Source organism: Pleurodeles waltl, chromosome 7 (assembly GCF_031143425.1).
Source record: "Pleurodeles waltl isolate 20211129_DDA chromosome 7, aPleWal1.hap1.20221129, whole genome shotgun sequence".
In the NCBI taxonomy this organism is placed as follows: Eukaryota; Metazoa; Chordata; class Amphibia; order Caudata; family Salamandridae; genus Pleurodeles; species Pleurodeles waltl.
In genome coordinates, this window is record NC_090446.1 from 745,403,688 (window position 1) to 745,418,786 (window position 15,099).

At 41.6% G+C, this 15,099-nt stretch overlaps 1 protein-coding gene across 1 annotated transcript in view; it reads left to right on the top strand.

Moving 5' to 3' along the window:
- The first annotated feature begins 3,314 nt into the window (after positions 1-3,314).
- Positions 3,315-15,099, top strand: part of TRPC7 (transient receptor potential cation channel subfamily C member 7) — a 1,529,313-nt gene continuing 1,517,528 nt past the window's right edge. The window contains exon 1 of the mRNA XM_069199219.1: positions 3,315-4,130. The gene's annotated coding sequence lies outside the window, so the exon portion shown is untranslated. The remainder of the gene's footprint in view (positions 4,131-15,099) is intronic.

Below are 15,099 nucleotides of genomic sequence, written 5' to 3' on the forward strand. Positions count from 1 at the left end.
CCCATTGCAGGCAGAATATGTTAGCTAGATTTTCAATAAACATTTAAATACAGATGTTACAGATACAACCTAATGATATGTGAAGTGTGACTGTAGAGAGGTTTATCTCAGGTTCTGGCTTTAGTGCTCCCAGGTAGAAAATGGCTGGTAAGGAGATAATCAAAGTACAATATGCTTGAAATGTACAGCTGCCTAACTTACAATGTTAAGTTTTGGAAGTATTTATGATTGAGTAATTTAGTAAACAATTTATTGTTTTTAGTTATTTAAAACCATAACAATATGCCTTAAAAAAGTACACAATGCAAAACAAGATAAAGTCAGATAAAATCAACTAACAATTAATCAATATAGCCTAGCAACCAAAGAGCCCAATCATGTTAGGAGGTATTTGGCCTTTAAATTCAGCCCTGGCGGACATCGCCGAGGCATATAAGGCTGGGAACAAAGTAAGTTCAGTCCCTCCATGTCCCCACTCAATCTGAACAAGGTTCAACTGCTAAACTGAATACAAGTAGCAGAGATGGCCGACCTGTGCAACTTTGTTGGACAAGATGGGTGAGCAGTCCAAGCTCTTGTTATGATCATAAAGTGCAGGATGTGGCAAGGAAGTTGCCAGTCACTGTCAGTCCTCACTGACCTTGGCCAGGGTGTAACAACCCAGCCATGAGGCAAGGGAAGGCAGCAGCTATGGCTCAAGTTCTTGTCAGTCACTGTGTCTTTTTAGTTGGAGCTTGAATTCAATAATGAAAATGCTTCCTTGAGAAATGCCATAAATCTGTCTGAAAGTTGAACATAGGCACCACTCAGACAGTCGGTAACCACTTTGTTGCATTGAGTGGTGCCCAGGCATCTGAATATAGGTTTTAGCCAATAGCACCTTAGACTCTTGAGGGCAGGACAAAGACACAAAGCGACTATTTTTTGAAGTTACACAGATGACAGTTATGCTTCGATGAGCCTTGTGAACATCCAAATTTGAAGGGTTTCAGTAGGATTAAGCCAAATTGCAGCCACATAAGATCTTTTTTGAGTGCCAATTTCATTGGGCTGGTAAGTATGAGGCTTTTCCCAGGTCGCAGTAGAAATATACACATAGATCGGCGTGCGTTTTTGCGCTAGTTCTTGTAGATCCTCTTCTTTCAAATATATTTTTGCACTTTTTGTCAGCACTTTGGAAGTTAGTTTATGGGGCAGATTTTGTTCAAAAATGCTTTTGGCTCCCAAATGTTCAATCATGGTTCTCATCTTAGACTCCCATCTGAATTTCTCTTCCTGACTGCTATACCAAATCAAATCTATAACGGATACTTTGGGGGCTGCCTTGAGCTTGGCAAAGTACCCCAGAAGTCAAGCTTTCATGATGATAGATTGTTTCCTCAGTCCAAATTCCAATCAAATTTGCGACAACGGGGTATAGAGAGGGAGACTGAACAAGCTTCTATCGCATCGCATTTGTGCCTTGTCCAGCCATTAATTGATTTTGTCATTGAATATCACTGAATCATAAGTTAAAGTTGGCATAAAGTTGCCATCAATCACTTTACATCTACCTGTAAGATCTGGGCTGTGCATCTTTATTGCCAGCTTTTTAAAGGTCATTGATATGGACAAGGAAATTCCACTTGGGAGATTCCACTTGGGACCCACGTTGATTAAAATGAAAGCCCAGGTACTTACGTCTTGAAACTCGCTCCACAACTACCTCATTCATGGTAAACTTGATTATAGGGGTGGAGTTGTTTCTTCTTGCACCACAAACCATAAGTAATATTTAAGGTATTAGGTAAGATTTACACTCAGAAGCATGGGACTTGTCACCAGTGGTTTTGCAAGGGTGACATAGGTCATAATGCAAGCAAGCAAAGGCCCGTGAGATCGGGTGCCCCTGCATCTTCTGCACTGCTGATAGTTATTCCTCTGGTTGTTGCTTTAATTAGTACTGTGGAACCTTTTAGGAGTTTAACTCCAAGAAGTATTGGTAGCGTTGCATACGACCTATTGGGAAACTGAGGGAAATTTTAAGGTGCTGCAATGCGAGGAAAAGCCAGGAGCAGATGTTACAATTTGATGGTCCCTGTCTAAGCGGGTGAGAGGGTCTAGGTAATCACTTTGCAGTACCATTTGCACCAATGTTCTATATCCACCATCTCTTCTGCGTTGGCTTCTACTGTTTGTTTCTCTCCTTTCCACGTCAACCTGCGGTGACTCCTTTTTCACTCTCACCCCTTGTTTCTCATGTTTAATTTCTGTCAGTACTCTTTCAATGCTTCCTTGATCTTGTTCTCAGTCGCTCCTTGCTTGTTTCTATCTGCTTCCCAACTTGCACAAATTGATATGTTTGCTCATTCTCCGGGCTAGGCTTCAAACATCCACACCTGGTCTGTGTCCATTCAGCTGCTTTACCCTCCGTACGTACCCTTCTAAAGAATCATCGTTTCGCATGCCTCCTGCCCCGTGTTACTATGTTATTGTGGGTTTCAACAGTCCTTTTACATCATCTTGTACACTTAAATGATTTTGCGCTGGACTTTGGCCACCACTCTTTATGGTTATAAACAAAACTAAATGGCAAAGTGGGATGCTTTCTCTGTCTATTCTTTGCCTGTTCGGTGAATCACATCTGCTGTTTTCGAAGTTCTCTCTTCAATGCATTGTTGTATCACTTAACTTTGGAAGACTTTTCAAGAAAAAATATAAAAAAATAATAAAATGTTAGTGTTCTTCAAATCTAGGTATCATATTTGCCCCTGCATTCGTCTATGAACAGAACACTGCTATGCATGCGGAATGAAAGCCCCAGTAACTATATAATATATATTTTTTTAAAACACAATCAATGTTTGACTTGGTACAGTGAAGCCTACTTGTGGGAACCTGGGAATTTTAGTTTGCCACTACGTTTGACTATTATAGTTATGTAGTTGCTTCTTTAAAAGTAAATTTCATATTTCTTTCAAAAATATACTGAACAAGATTATTGTGAAGAACCGTGAATAAGAAAACAAACATTCAATGTTCTACATTACAAAATGAAAACTAAAGTGCGTGATGCACCTCTCTCTTTCCACTAAGAAGAAATGCACGTGAGTTCGTCACGGAAAATCTACTCAGTTATAAAAAAAAAAAGTGGACATGGATTAACTTCAAGGAGAAAAGGCATATCTCGTCTGAACCAATTAAATCATCTCAGTGGGGGTGGGAGGGGGGGGGGGAACTGTGATGTTTTTTGTAAAGAGGTACATTAATTCTGTGTCATCATCATACGGTGCTGCCTTGCTTGAAGGCTTCCCTAGTCCCTTTGAAGCTACTATACAGACAAGCCTGACTGCGATTCCAACTAGACCGTGCAAGCAGCAAGCAGGGGTCGAAGCTGAAATATTAACTGTAGCCGCCGATCTGGAATGTGTTCTGTTTCTGAATACAGAAGTACTTGGAATGCAACGCTGCTGTCGAAGGATCACGTAAATCGGACCTGTGCTTCAAGGCAATTTTTAGCGTAGATCGCAGCGTCTGGCAGCGTCTTCCCTACGCAGGCGTGAAGCTGCAGACACGCAGCAGTGCCATGTCAAGTCAGACGCCGTGAAGGCATAAGCGTGGCTCGGCTGTGTTCCATCAAGGTGCACAATTATGTCCTATGTCACAAGAAGCTGGCTTTCGAATGACAAACAGCTAGCATTTTTTTCTTTTTAGTTTTGCACAGGATTGACTACCTCGCCACTGAAGCGGCAGTTGGAAAAGAAGAGCACATGTGGGGGATAGCTATCTTTTTTCAGCACAGTTGAGTGTGTAATTCTACATGCGGAAGCATCATCGGCTAAGTGAAGGCGACAATGTTTCTCAGTCTGCCAGGAGTAATGCACTATTAAGCTCCAGGGAGAGCGGATTCTGACTGGACAGCTTTCCTTTGTAGCAGTCGCTTCCAAAATCGTGGCAGACAGGCTGGTTTTGTCTTTCAGGACCAGGAACAGCGGCTGAACAGAGTGACTGACAGCCATGCGCCCGTCTGCTCCCTCCGCTTGACCTCAGCCGCGGTGCGCGTGACCCCAGAGATGGGAACAAGCGGTCGGGGTCTGCGGCCACTGAGCGCAGTGTAAACAGACCAAGTGCATGACCATTTTGTGCAACTGGTAAGTCGTTAACATTTTATAGACCAAACTTTGTATGACTCTCGCTGTATGTAGGACCTCCAAGTAAGCTATGATAAACTCAATGCATTTTATACTATATATATATTTTAAAAAAAATCATATTTGTTAATACTGATTTTTGCTAAAAAGTGCTGCTATGTCTGTGACTTCCAAGCCTGTCTCTAAAACACAATAGGGAATGGACAAGATCGTGCATTGCCTAACCTGTTCCTGTGAATTACAGCTTTTTTGAATCATATTAGTTTTCTCTCTGTCGTTATATCTACATATTTTACTATGACAATTATTGCACTAAAGTGGGTTCATTACATGTTAAATAAAAGAAACATGACATTCTCAAATTGTGCAATTAGGCCAAGTTTCATTGACGAGATCCTTGTTCGGAAGCTTGGTAATTTACGATTAATTTGAGTAAAGAAAATGCATTAAGGATCGGTTGAAGCTTAACGCGTGGAGGGACATTTAAAGCATTGATAAGGTAGAATTTGTGCCAGTCGTTCAGTGGGAGTGTGCCACCTGCTGGCAAGATCTGTCTCCCAAGGCCAGAGGAAGACCAATAAAACATAAATAAAAGTAGGGCGAGTAGCCGTCTATTTCGTGGTCTACAAAGGCAGCCCTGTTTTACAACTAAACGATGACTTGATGTCAGTAAAGCAAGTATAGTTTTAAAAATACGTTTTATTTGGGGAAAACATGTCTAGTTAATTCAATGACAGTAGCAAGAGTAGGCTCATGCCATGCGCAATGTAATTTATGAATATGTTTATTGATATTTTATTGATTGTATCTTTGAATGGACATGCAGAGCAAGGGGAACAGGGTGAGGCAGACACGAACACACACTTCTAAGTGCAAACATGCAAAGGCGTGCAAAGACGGATGTGTCCGAATGTATGCAGCATATCTATCTAGGTAGAAATGTCTGTGCACGCAAACAATCTATGCGTGTATCTGGTTGCTTGCATTCTGCACAGCTGCTTGACCTGAAGATATTTTTCTAAAAACACATGTAGGTTCTGGCACAAGAAGCTATAGCTGACAATGGCCGAGAGGAATGCAAGAGGTCTTGAGCATCTTCCCAGGCCAGTCAGATATGTATGGCCAGTAGATCTCATTGCCATCATTTGAAGTGCTACGATGATCAGCCTTATTCAAGGAGCCCTCGTGCCAGCTGATGATTGGACTGCGAACAGGAGAGAATGACCCGACGTGACTCTGCAGCACCTAAGGTAGTTCGGCAGTTTTTCACCGAGAGGCGTCATCTGCTACAAGCAGCTGGAGTCTTCAGGCGAAGTACGGGGAGTGAAAAGAAGAATAACCAGGGTAGATGGGCCCTTCATTACCGCTTCCTAGACGAGTTGCTGATTTCGGAAGGGACCCTCAGTGTCCCACATGTAATACTGGGTCACTCCGTCTCTTAGACCTACTGATGTGCCCAGTACCAGTAACACCAAGGGCAGCAGTTAACAGACATAACTGTAGGGAGCATGCATGGTCTGCCTAATGAATGTTGTTCCAGTTGTTCATTAACGTCAGTGAAAAACAACATATGTTACAGAGAATTGTAAAATACAGTTATTCTACATCAGTATTAATGCAGGCATTTCGCATACAATTCTAGGCATTCCTGTACTAGGCAGGTAAATGAACCAAAGCGCAAAGAGATGACATGCTTTGTCCAGCATCACGCATTTTGGTAAATTGGGTAAACTGAGAATGGAGTTCAATTGTTTTATGTAACTTTTGACAATCATGGAGGAGTACGCTGTCAACTAATCTCCAACTGGTCCACTCTATTTGGAGTTGGGCATACAATCATGGCTCTACCAGCAGAGCTTGAATGCTCCCGAGGGAAACTTTGACAGACTGACCAATTGACATAGAGCCATCAGTCAAAGTGTGCCTGAGCACCTTCCCTATATTGGGTTGAGGATTCAATGTGCTTTATACCTATTTGGGATGGCCAGTGAAAGCCTGGTAGTCCGGAACATGAAAACAAATATAAGACTCCACAAACTGGTAAAAACAATTCCCAGCACGCCAAGGACTTTTATTTTCCTCTTGTTTTAGTAGTTTGTATTTAAAAAACATAATACTTTGCAGTACAGGTGCACTAAATATGAGACCCACTCTGAAAACTTTAGTACCTTCTAAGGAGCTGCCTTGACTCATTTGAAGGAACAGAGGACTCATCCACAGAAGCAGACATCTCTAAACGTGACAGGCTGTAGTTTGCCACAGCAGCTGAATCCTTGCCTAGCTACCCTGGAGGAATGGAGATCACCGTGCCAAACTTTAAATAAGTCTCTGAATTTCCTAGTTCACTGTTCTCCCCATCCTCGATCTACATAGAACCATTGTTATTTTATATAATTTCCCACAATGTCTGTTGTTCGTTTTTTTCAATAATGTTAGAATATTTAGAAGCCGAGATATAATTACCCATGTAAAAGAGTATTACTTCAATACTGGCTGACTGCTTTCAGTGCTATATAATTTCTATTATAATTCCACATGCTGCTAGGTTGTTTTACCTGAAGGTTTGTTTATTTCGGTGAAGTGGATGATGCATAAAGCCTTTAATGGCTCATATTAGAGCTACAGTCAATGAAAACATTAACACCTGTGGTTAAAATGCAATGTAATCAAATGATAATTGTAGCTCAGAGAATGCATTGGTGCAGGAAACTGATACTAATATGAAAATAATTTTTGTTTCATTCATAGTAACAGAATTGCAGTGAAACCCCATGTGTTTACTTTTATAATGCAATTGGGGAAGGGTGGCTAGTTTCAATACCTTTATTTTATCCACATTATGTTATTCATTCTCAGTTTCTATTGTAAAACATGCAAATGGTGTAGACAAAAGTGTAGTTCAACGTAATTATTTACTCATTTCCTAATCATAGTTTAATTTCTTGGATGCTAAATTCATGAATTTATTTACACATATACAGTGAGGAGTCATAACAGAAAAAAACACTTTCTCAGAGTGGCTGGGTGCGTGCACATGATCACTATGGTTCTTGGTTTATAAAATGTATTTATTTACAAAACCCTAATTTTGATATGTATGACACTTTTGCAAAACAGAGTTGCAGTTAATCCAGGCAGCTTTGCTATAATTATTAGTGCCTTTTTTTGGAATATAATGCTCTGCCTCTCCCTCGCTTCTCCCTTCACACCTTAGGGCCTGATTTAAAGTTTGGCAGACTGGTTGCTCATCAAAAATGTGAGGGATATCTTGTCTGTCATATTATGATCTCCATAGGCTATAATGTAATCGTAATGCGGAGGATGGCATATCTGTCATGTTTGTGACAGAGTAACCCCATCCACCAAACTCTAAATCAGGCTCAGAGGCCCTCATTTTGAGTTTGGTGGGTGGGAAAGTCTGCCTGTTAAACTCCCAACAGGGGGGCCATTGTAGCGACCACTCCACCGGACCTATTAGGAGTTTCCCGCTAGTCTGGCAGATGGAAACCTTGGGTTCCACTGGCTAGCCTAAAGGGTAACAGACTACTGCATTGTCTTTGGCTCGTAGTTGAGCTGGTAGCAATGCTGTAGCCCTCAGTGTGAACATTGCATCGGTGTTAGGAAGTGGGACCCTTGAGAGCTCCCTTGTGGCCTCCTGCACCTGTTCTCCGCCAGCCTTTTCATGGCGGTTAATAAAACTTTTTTCCAGAAAGGTGAGAAAACATTTCTCATTATTCTTGCAATTACATTCATTTTCTGAATTGCAAGAATATTAATATTATAATTACATATATTGAGATACAACACAACATGCCATCAGTCATCTTGAAGAACAATAATGAACAAATTATAAAAACGTGGTTCTATACTCGTTTAGACATGGTGGAGCTTACTGACATAAGTCATATCTCATGATGGGTGTTAGAAATGGTCAAGTTAAAAAAAAATAATACTCATCATCAAGTTTTATTTTAGCTTGCATTTGGACTTAGCAGTTTTGTGACAAAAGATGTAATTAGCATTGATCAACAAACATATGTATAGGTTTGAGGAATTGTGGCACAAAATCTCAAAAGAATATTAAAGCCGAACCAACATTGGATGCTATAATGTGAAGGTCGTTTGAATTTTTGGGAGAGGGTACATGATTTAGGAAATTGTTCAGAGCAAGTCAAAATATATAATAATCCGGGAACACCATGGATACAGGAATCTCTGTAGCTATAGAGCTAGACTGCTAAGACTCTGTAAGGAAGGTTCCAGAGGCCTCAATTTGAGAGTCGATTCTGCTGAATGATAAGGCAACATGATTTATTTTCTAGTTCCTAGCCTGAAGTATAACTGTTGTGATCCAAACCAACAGACCAAAAACTCTACAACTCATCTATTTCACTACTAGGGCTCTAGGGTGATTGCTCCCTGGGATTAATATGGGGTTTACTGAATTAAACCTCACAAAAACAAAAAGATATACAAGGGGTCCAAATCAACAAGGAGGACCAACAATTTTTAAACATGTTTATACTTTGCTCCATTAGAAAGAGACCTATCACCCAGGAATGCATATTTTAGAGTCTGCCTAACATAAGCATACACAAATTGAGCACATACAAACATTACACCAAGGTTGCATGACAAAAATCATGTTTGAACCACTTGAGAATTGGGGTTTTCAAATCTGCAGTTGGAGAAAGGCCATTTCCAGCAATAGTGATTATATTTTTCCATCCTTCCAGTCTTTAAAACACTGCCCTCAGCAGGAAACAGGATCTTTGTGGCTTACTCCTTTCCAGACATAACATATTCAATTGACTAATAGTAGGCTCCCAATAACAAGCAGGTATTGAGCACAAAAATGCCTTTTGAACAGTGCAGAACGGGAGTAGGCCTTTTGGCAATTCACATGACCAGACGGGGCCAGTCATCAGTGGGGATTAGCAATATTTTGCCAGAGTAAATATGAAGTTGGCCAAGTAATGCTTTTCAAACCAATACAAGTCCAGAAATAGTGGCAAAGAATAATCTTTCAACTTGACAGAGCTAAAGCAGATAATGACCAATGGTGAGTCACAAAATACATAAATCTACACATGTAGGATTCCTTTTACATATACGTTTAGGAATTGTTTCTAGTTTACAAGTACTCCTGGGAAGCTATTACTGTACAGTTTTCCCAGGAGTACTCTCAAAATCCATTTGTAAATTCAACTTTTGGAAGTGTATATGTATATTTTTTCATACGAAAATGTCCACGCAAGTTAAAAAGCCTCATTACCCTATAATCAGAATTTTTTGGGATTTCATATAGCAGATACCAATAGCCAGCCTGGAAAAGTATTGATATCTGCAGCTGTCATGAGTAAATCCTCACCATTTCCAAGATAAAACTGAGTCATGAAAAAGTTTGCCAATATTCACAAACATGCAAAGACGTTCAATGGGATTGTCATAATCAAACACTCACTCAAAACCCCTAGAAGAAGATTGACTCACACAGAGACCTGCATGAGTAAATACTTTTATTTGTGATTGGCAAAAGAGATTTTACAGTTAAAAGTACTATAGAAGTTAAATTGCATATTTATAAAGCTTTATGATTTGGGCCCTAAACTTGTAGACTTCCTCACAGGAATCTGAGTAAACACAAGCAAAGTAGGTGGGACTATCAAATTGTATCAAATAGGGAAGACCCATTGTAAGAAATTGGAGTATTAGCATAAGGAGGCGAGAGCCCACCTCAAATAATTATCACAATCTCTGTAGGGTGAACCACAAAAGTCAGTAAATAAACCTGTGCTTAACCCTCTGGTAGCTTGGCACACAAGCAGTCAGGCTTAATCCAGAGGCAAAGTATCCAATCAGTACTCAAACAATACAACACAAAAACCTTACTAATTTAGAAACAAAGAGTATATTTTAATAAATAGAAGGACCCCAATTAGTAGAAACAGAGATATACATTTTTATGGGCGAGCGCAAGACGCTCTCTCCATAAAGTAATCTCTCTTTGGGCTTCAAACCACGCCCAGGTCACGTCAGTCTCTTTCATTGGTTCCTGGGCTTGCTCTTTAAAATCTGCTTGCTTTCATTTGTAAAAGGCATGCATACATCATGCCTTTTCCGGTGTTTAGCCCACCTACACAGCACTGGACTACTTTATCTGTTAATTTTCCCCTCAGCACGATCGCGCTGGAGTTTACATAGCGCGATTGCGCTCCTTTTTTTCATTTTCAATTTCAGCGCGATCGCACTGCATTTTACATAGCGCGATCGCACTGTGTTTTTTTTCTTTTAATTTGTGTGGCAAGAAAAGTTAGGTTAGGAGTTTACAATACAAATAGCTCCAACTCGAGCAAATGCGAGCCCCGTTGCATTGAAAATGCTTGTTAGAGTTTGAGTTGAAAATAGTGCCAATTGTGGTTGTCTGGGCAGGCTACATTTAACCAAAGTCAAATGTTCAAGCCAAACCTAATGTGGCATGGGTAGGATACAGGGACCAGGTTTGTCCTGGTGGAAAGTTTACCTTCCAACGTAGAAACGTTTCTGGAGCAAAAGTTGTCATCAATAAGTCATCAGTTAGGAAAGCTGCAAGCTAGATCTGAATTAGGACTCGAAAACAGCAGGTTGCTGAAGAGCGGGGTCCTGGTGTGGTCCCTGACAAAGGTGAGAAAAAACAGGTAGAAAAATTCCAAACTATGGGGGTCATTCTGACCCCGGCGGGCGGCCATTTCAACTTTCCCGCTGGGCCGGCGGGCGCTACCCAAGGCGGTGTTGTAGGCGTGCGACGGGTGCAGTTGCACCCGTCGCGCTTTTCACTGTCTGCTAGGCAGACAGTGAAAAGCATGCTGGGGCCCTGTTAGGGGGCCCCTGCACTGCCCATGGCCAGTGGCATGGGCAGTGCAGGGGCCCCCAGGGGCCCCTAGACACCCGTTACCGCCAGCCTGTTCCTGGCGGTGACAACCGCCAGAAACAGGCTGGCGGTAAGGGGTTCAGAATCCCCATGGCGGCGCTGCTTGCAGCGCCGCCATGGCGGATTCGCCCAGCCGGGGGTAAACCGGCGGGAAACCGCCGGCCCCGGTTTTCTGACCGCTGTGGGCAAGGAAGCACCGCCAGCCTGTTGGCGGTGCTTCCGTCATTCGCGGCGGGTGGGAATGACCCCCTATGTGCCCTGGAAGGACTCAATGATGACAGGTTGCTATTTGGCATCAGTCCTGATAAAGCTTTCTACAGTCGGATTCAGAAACTTTTCTGGAAGTCAGATCTCCTTCAGCGTGACAAACGAGAAAGTTGCATCCAGCTGTTGATTTAAAATCAACCACTTTGGCTCAACAGCGATTCCTGTCTTCACTGGTTCTTTGGAGGAAAAGTTGGCAAACGTTTCTGAGTCCCAGCTTTTGAGGTGTGGGCAGGAGGAATACAATCTAACAGAAGCCAAGGAACCAGGAGCTAATGGGTACCACTTGGAGGCTAGGATTCGCTCTAGCAGAGATCAACAACAGGGTCCAGAGCAGGTCCAGTTGGTACTGTCCAACTGGTCAGTTGCAGAGAGAGAACCCCCTGGAAGCTTGTTGTGTCCCTGTAGCTCCAACAGAAGGCCAGTCAGCTGACCCTTGGAGTCATCTCTGTTGTCCTGGGTTCAAGGCATTCTTCCTTCAGGTTCTTCAGACAGCCTGCACTCCTTCGTCTGATCCAGGCTAGCACAGGAGTGTTCTGGGAAGGACTGTGGGGTCCACTTTTATGTCCAGTGCCAGCTTGGTAGGTGTAGGGCATGCCTTTGTCCAAAACCGGTTCTAATCAGCTTTTCTACACCAACTGGGTTTGTTACTAGCCTGACTAGAAAGACAAAGGACAGGCAGACCCAGCTGTGAGTTGCATCTGCCAGTGACAGGGTAGGCTTCTGTTGTAGTCACGAAGGAGCTGGTTATAGCCCAGAGGTTAGCCCTTGAAGCTTATGAAGGGGCTGGGTACTGCTAACAGGCTAATCTGCTCAGGTGAGAAGCATCGCTTCCCACACCAAGACGTTTGTCTATTGTCTGGTAGCAATAGAGATAACACTCCAAGGGAGCCATCAGAGGTCAGGTGACAATGGACACTGGCAGAAAGGAACATTTGGCTTAGGCATAAAAGTGATTACGGTCTACAGGCGTCATTTCCAAAACAGTAATATGAAATCTGACTTTACCATCAGGATTGCATTTAAAATTTATATTTAATTGAGTCATTGAATCAAGTTTCTAGCTGCTCCCAAACTGAAGGTAAGCATTACACACTGTTATGATGTAACCCAGTGTTTTTCAACAGGGAAATCCCGGCTTGCCACAGTGAAAAAATGACTTAGGAGGTTTTTTAGTCCCAGCAAATGTAAAACTTTAATTATACATTTGCTACTTTTTAACCACCAGGCACCCTGCCATATAGGTATTTAGGTCCTGCCTCAGGAGTGACATAAGTATTAAAAAGGAAGGTGTAGGCCTAGGAAAATAAGTATTTTGCCAGCCGAAATGGTGATTAAAAACACACACACAGGCTGCAAGGGCAGGCCTGGAGACAAAGTTTGCTGTTCTTCTTTAGAGGCGGGCACAATGAGTGTTGCAGTCCACTTATAGCATTTCTTTTACAGGCCCTAGGTACTTGTAGTAGCAATGTTCTAATTAGCTGTATTCCAGGTTTACCATGTTTAAATGAGACAGCACAAGCACTTGGCTCACCTCTGTTCTATTTTAGAATGCCCGACAAGTGCGGATCGATTCTTCTTTATGAAATTAGATTAGATAGTTTGCAATCTTTGTGATGCATTAAACTTTTGAACGCTATATTCAGTATTAATAAACCAATAAGGCACTGTTCCTGATGTCCTGAGGAGGCCAGATTTATAAAGGCCGAAACGTGTCGACTACAACAGTGGAGGAATGCATGTTGGAATTTTCGAAAAATTGGATGTTAAAAAACATTGGATCGTATCAGATATTTTCACCAGTGGTAGATTGTTGGCTGACGGACGATACGCCCTTTCCATTATTTGCATTACCTCGATGTAATACTGCTTGCCACTGAATGGCTAAGCAGCTTAAAGGTTAAAATATAACGGTGCTTAAAGGAACTATTGGCTCATATGTTTTTAACATTGTTTTGTTATGTATAGCACTTCATTATTGGCTTTTGTTATTTTAGGCTCTTGTTTGTATAATTCATTTGGTGATTATCGGGTTGTTAGTTGTCACACAGATGCAAGAGTGTGACCTGTAGACACTAAGCATAATTCTATTTAATTGATTTATTTCGAATAAAGAAATCATTTTTCAGTGAATAATTTATGTTCTCACTGAGGTATTTGGTTGTGTATCTATCCCTACTGGATATTTGTATTTCGGTTTTGGTTCTGTCCCTGGTCCAGTGGGGTTAAAGGGCTTCCTCTCTTTGTCTATTCCCAAACTGAAGGTAAGCATTACAGACTGTTTTGATGTAATCCAGTGTTTTTCAACAGGGAAATCCCGCCTTGCCACAGTGAAAAAATTACTTTGGAGGTTTTTTAGTCCCAGCACATGTAAAACTTTAATTATACATTTGCTACTTTTTAACCACCATGCACCCTGCCCTATAGGTATTTAGGTCCTGCCTCAGGAGTGACATAAGTATTAAAAAGGAAGGTGTAGGCCTAGGAAAATAAGTATTTTGCCTGCTGAAATGGTGAATAAAAACACACACACAGGCTGCAAGGGCAGGCCAGGAGACAAAGTTTGCTGTTCTTCTTTAGAGGCTGGCACAATGAGTGTTGCAGTCCACTTATAGCATTTCTTTTACAGGCCCTAGGTACTTGTAGTAGCAATGTTCGAATTAGCTGTATTCCAGGTTTACCAAGTTTAAACGAGACAGCACAAGAACTGTGCCACTGGTTAGGAGGAGAAAACTGAACAAAGTCCTATGACCAACAAAAATGGTTCCAGCAAAAGAAGGCAAATCTCTGGCTCAATACTCACAAAAGATGGTCATTTCCAACTTCCACTTTGTAAAAATGTTTAATGCTCATATTCTTTGCTTCTTTAGGTTAGATTAGCATGATCTGTATCTTACCCTGTATTCTGTGTGACCTTGTCCTTGCCCCTGTTCTTCACAATTGCTTTCATTTTTTTAATGTCTGTAGGTGATCAAGGAACCGCTGCTATTAGGTATCTAGTTCAGTGATGGTCAGTACAGTCCATTTTCTAAAGCTGAGGATAGGATTTACCTTTCTGGCCCAATATGATGGGAATAGGCATGTTCAAAGTAATTTGTTGTAAGGGAGTTCCTGACTGTATAGCCAGAACACAATCTAATCGTGTCACATGTAATTCTGTTCTCTTGCATACCTATACTCAGTGATTTTGTATACTTATTGGTAGTGACAGGGCTATACATCGAAATGGGGCCAGTGTATGGATCATGGTGAGTTGTCAAATTGGAATACTGTGGCAGTAAATATGGTGGCATAAAAGTCTAATCATGTGAGGATAGTTTGTGTTTTTACTAGTTCTTTCACACAATAATGGTATCCCAATTAGAGAGAAGGGATATTTCCTAGGTGGTCTTCAGATTGGCTCACCTACAACTTCAACACCATGAGGGGGAGCCAGTACAGGTCTCAGTGAAGATGAGTACCAGACCACCTAAAGAAGATTAATTGCCAGCACCCAACTCCAGTGATTCCCTCAGACAGCCTTCCACCCAGTGTTCCAATCCAGCAGATTGGTGTGCTGGACTGCTGATGTATGTACTGAAGTCATATGCGGGTCATGTGCAATCAGAAAGGGGTTTAGCAAAACTGGAGAGATTTCTCAAAATAAGGATCTGTGCATTTATAACTGTGTATTACACTCATAATGCAATAAAGCCTCATGAAGAAACATATTTTCAGGCAGATCAACATTTACATCTGGGCTTATAGGCCATGTTAATAAATATGTGTTATATCGATTCAAGAGGCTATCGTTCT